This window comes from Bos mutus, chromosome 12 (genome assembly GCF_027580195.1).
Source record: "Bos mutus isolate GX-2022 chromosome 12, NWIPB_WYAK_1.1, whole genome shotgun sequence".
NCBI classification, from domain to species: Eukaryota; Metazoa; Chordata; class Mammalia; order Artiodactyla; family Bovidae; genus Bos; species Bos mutus.
This window is the reverse complement of record NC_091628.1, coordinates 38,386,779-38,391,783: the sequence shown is the minus strand read 5'-3', so window position 1 is coordinate 38,391,783 and position 5,005 is coordinate 38,386,779. Positions and strand designations below refer to the sequence as shown.

Below are 5,005 nucleotides of genomic sequence, written 5' to 3'. Positions count from 1 at the left end.
CAGGTATACATGTGCTCCGCATCCTGAACCCTCCTCCCTCCCCATACCATCCCTCTGGGTCGTCCCAGTGCACTAGCCCCAAGCATCCAGTAACGTGCATTGAACCTGGACTGGCATCTCGTTTCATACATGATATTTTACATATTTCAATGCCATTCTCCCAAATCTTCCCACCCTCTCCGTCTCCCACAGATTCCATAAGACTGTTCCATACATCAGCGTCATTTTTGCTGTCTCGTACACAGGGTTATTGTTAGCATTTTTGTTTCAGGTCCTGTCTGACTGAGTTAAATAAGTCCTTGTAGCCTATATTTACATTTCTGGCTTTTAGAGATTTGCAAGAGAAAGTCAGTTGTTTTTAGTTTCCTAAAGAATGATTCTGTCAGCTAAAGATACTAGTATCAGTGACAAGATTCTAATGAAACAGAAATTTATTTTACTGTTATTATGTTTTAGAATTTTAGAGCTTAATTTGTCATGTTTTCAAAGGTTTGTATGAGGCACTCAGCAAACATCTTTCTAAGGTTACAAATTAAACCCAAAGTAAAATCACTATCTTTATCTTATTAGCCCTTGTATGTTAGTTTCTATTTTTTTTTACATAATTTAAGATTATTTTATTTCCTTATGAGAGGAACTTTTTAACAAATGTTACAGGTGTCAATCAACCCTTGTTCAAAATTGGGCACACATTAAATCTAGCATTATGGGAGTTTTATTCTGTAGTGAACTTTCAACTATTTATACAAATGCCAAGAGATACTACACAAAACATCCACAGGAATTTTTTCATCTTTTTTTTGAATTGTTCACAAACATTTCCTACATAACCCAACATACAACAGATAAAGGTATATCTTTTTCTTTCAATTTGCATACAGTGGAAAAACAAGAATATATACATACATAGGTATATATTTTACAAAGTTTAGCTAAGAGACACAACCAATCTGATAGTTTAAATCTATAGGTGAGAAGTTATCTAATAAAAACAATCAGAATTTAGCATCAGTCACTTCCTTAACCAAGTATTATTCTGATTAATAAAACTTGCTATTAAGCTTCTGCTATATGCTTATACTAGTATTCCATCAATTGTGTTGCTTCCCACTTTAGTTCTTCACAAACAGAAAATTGTTGCAAAGTAGGGGCAAGTATTTGCAAAAACAAACAAAAATCCCCAGCTTATTATAAGCATGACTGTGTGGTGGAATTTCCTCCCAAGCAATGGGCTTTCTAATTGTTAAGAATCACCAGAACTGAGTATGTCAAGATATTTTGCCTAAGTCCAAGAAGAGATGCCATTTATTTATATCCAACAGAGGACTGATAATTAAACTTAGTGTTACATTTGGGGGTAGGTTGGGGGGAATTCAGCCATTTGAAAAATGACCATCTTAAAAAAAATGACCACCAAAAATAGGTTAACTAAATTTATTTTAAAAATCAGAAAATGTTTCTTACAAAAGCGCATTACATTCTGCACACTGCTCTGAATAGAAGCCAGAGACATATGGACTACTGTTACTTTTCCTCCCTGTCCCACCACCCCAAACGTTACAGTGACCACAAAGCAAAATGTTCACAATAATTACATGGGCTGGGGTGGGGACCTCTTTAAACCACCAACAATGAACAAAAATTAAAATTCACTGCACTCTGCTGCTGTTTCAAAATTTCAATGTTAGTTTTAGGACACCCTCCCCCACCCCCAACCCTGTTTGTAAGGAACTAAAACATTACATCTGGTGAATAGCAAAGGTTTTACTACATCTCAAATGCAGAATACCTATGAAGCAGAGGAATGTTGGCTTTTTAAACAGAAGCAGATCAAGCAAACAACAAAAAAAGATGCAGGACTCCTTCAGTTCTTCACTGCTGCTGCTGCTGCTGCTAAGTTGCTTCAGTCTGTCTGACTCTGTGTGACCCCATAGACGGCAGCCCACCAAGGCTCCTCTGTCCGTAGGATTCTCTAGGTAAGAGTACTGGAGTGGGTTGCCATTTCCCTCTCCATCAGTTCTTCACTAGTCTTAGAAAAACTTTCCAGAATATTGCTTCACACTGATTTGCAGCAAATACTGTACATTTTATATCTGGTCCTATGTTCCTGTAATGGTAATGATCTGATCTTTGGATCCTTCTAAAGGCTCCTCAATTATGATGGAAGCTTTTGACTCATGACTGATTTGTTTAATCCACTTACCACCTTTGCCCATAAGATCCAGCCAAATTTTTGAGAATAGTTACTTGTGTTGTAATAATAGGTCCACCAAGATCACCGTATGAGGCATGACCCCCTGCATAGGAATAATCATATCCAGAGCCACCCTGTGGTTTAGAAGCCATCTGCCACTCTGAGAGGCTCCATGTGTCTGTTGCAGAGTCCCAGGTTCATCAGCACTGAAACCAATCATGCCATGGTAACGGTGTCCAGGTCTTCCTCTTCTATAATAGGCCATTAAATCTCCTCCTCTAGGTGGTGGTGGTGGTGGAAGAGGAAAATTCCGAACTCTACTTCCACCCCAGCCAACTCGTCCAGGAGGAGGTGAAAAAGGTCCTTGACAAGGTCTCATATCATCATAATCTCTTCTGGAAGGAGGCATGGGACCCCCCACCCAAACCAGGTAGCAGTCCGTCAAAGCCACCTCTTCCCTGAATGGGGATTCCCACAGGACGTTCACGGTGGTCATCAAACATCATTGTAAAACCACCATAATTATAGATTTCATCATAAAAATTGGGATCATGAGGTTGAGCGTGTCCTTTAGTGGGAGACTCAGATATAAGATCAAGGATGATCTTTATGAACTCTCTAAACCTATCAGGTTTTCCCCCGATAAAAACGACTGTGTCAGTAGATTGAGGACAACATTCCTGGAAAAGCTTGACTGTTGTCTGAGTGTTCTCTCAAAGTTCTTTGATTTTAGCACCTTTGACTCCAATAATTCCTCCTGCTGTGCTCTGATGAATCAATAGTCTCATATCACAGTCAAAGTCGCTTCCTTTATAGTGTCGGCAATGTAAGCATTCCACAACATCAGATTCAAGTGGGAGCTGGCTGGTTGTGGTGGGTGATGGCAATTGCAGGCCGTCTTCCAAGGTAGGGATGATTTTCTTCAGAAATTCTCCAATCATTTCAATATCAGCACTGATGCTGAATATGCGCTGGGAGTCACTGCTGTCTAGGACTGAAACACTGGCAATTGTAGTCTGTACGGAGAGCCTTAATATTCTTGCCTCCTTTTCCTATCACTGCCCCAGCATTCTTGCTTTGAAGCAGAATGCATAATTCAACCATCTCATCAGTATTTCTAAATCTTTTAAAAGCTTGTTCCTCTTCCATATCTTCAGCAGGGCATTTACCAAATTTGACACTGGTTTTGGTAAAGGTTTCCTCTGTTCATTTTCCATTTTCTTGTATTCAGGGGACACACCAATCAGTTATTAAATATATCTTTCCAGGGAAGAACTGAAGTGTTCTGGGCAGGACCAACTGACACCCTAGTGCTGTAGTAGCCCTGCAAGGCTACCATCCCTGTGCTACAGTGCTTCCTCAGCCAGTCACAGAGAGACAGAGAACATAGTTTTTAGTTTTTATTTACTTTATATAGCCCAGATAACTCTACTGTTTAGTGTGTTCAGTTAATATTCTCTTCGTGGCAATCTATATGCCTTGTCTTATGATAGCACACTGGGGAATTATTCCCCAATGAAACATGTCTATCCTACAATATAATTAAACAAGAGATGCAATTATCTTATAGAAGTGCATTTAAATATACCAATTTTGTATACTTTCATCTAAATTCTATTGATTTTTATACCTTTAACTTTAGCTTTCTTTAGGATCTGATCAACATGCTTTTGGAGAAGGCAATGGCAACCCACTCCAGTACTCTTGCCTGGAAAATCCCATGGCCAGAGGAGCCTGGTAGGCTTCAGTCCATGGGGTCATGAAGAGTCAGACACAACTGAGTGACTTCCCTTTCACTTTTCACTTTCATGCATTGGAGAAGGAAATGGCAACCCACTCCAGTGTTCTTGCCTGGAGAATCCCAAGGATGGCAGAGCCTGGTGGGCTGCCATCTATGGAGTTGCACAGAGTTGGACATGACTGAAGTGACTTAGCAGTAGCAGCAACATGCTTTTTTCTTAGAGGAGGAGCTTTAGAAAATTTTTGATGTTGTTTCTGTTGCTGTTCCCTGTCCATTTTATCTACTTTTAAATAAAAAGCTCTGGGATCCCAAGAATGGCATTGAGCCAAGGAGGCCAGGCCCTTTGGCCTAACTATTATACCAAATCATTGCTTGCCAGATATCTCAGTGTAAAATTTTCTAGCCCCTTTAAACATATATTTTAAAATGGGTAAATTGAAAGACTTGCTTGGCTTTTAACACAGGGTACCAGTAGCTGTTCCCTTTTGGCCTATTTAACCTGAAGTAGTGTAGTAATATCAAATTTTGTTTTAATCACATAAATGTCCATTTTATTTATTCCATTATAGATAGCCATCCAAAGATTTCTTTATTCATTTGAGATAACTCCTTTTAAGAAAGTTCTACCTTGTTGGAAATTATAGCCAGACTTACCTTGCAAGTTTTTTCCTGTTGACATTATAATTATTCTAATGCTCTTAACATTCAAAAAATGAAGATCATGGTGTCCAGTCCCATCACATCATAGCAAATAGATGGTGGAAATGTGGAAACAGTGTCAGATTTCATTTTCTCGGGCTCGAAAATCGATGTGGATGGTGACTGCAGTCACAAAATTAAAAGATGCTTGCTCCTTGTAAGAATAACTATGATAAACCTAGACAGTTTATTAAAAAAACAGAGACATCACTTTGTCAACAAAGGTCTATATAGTCAAAGCTGTTTTTTTCTAGTAGGCATGTATGGATGTGAGAGTTGAGCCATAAAGAAAGCTTATTGTCTAAGAATTGATGCTTTCAAAGAGAATCCCTTAGATAGCAAGGAGATCAAAGCAATCAATCCTAAAGGAA

The 5,005-nt window shown here is 38.8% G+C and overlaps 1 pseudogene; it reads right to left on the bottom strand.

Annotated features, from left to right (window-relative positions):
- Positions 1-2,030: 2,030 nt before the first annotated feature.
- Positions 2,031-4,614, bottom strand: LOC102283361 (heterogeneous nuclear ribonucleoprotein K pseudogene; annotated as a pseudogene).
- Between the last annotated feature and the right edge of the window lie 391 nt (positions 4,615-5,005).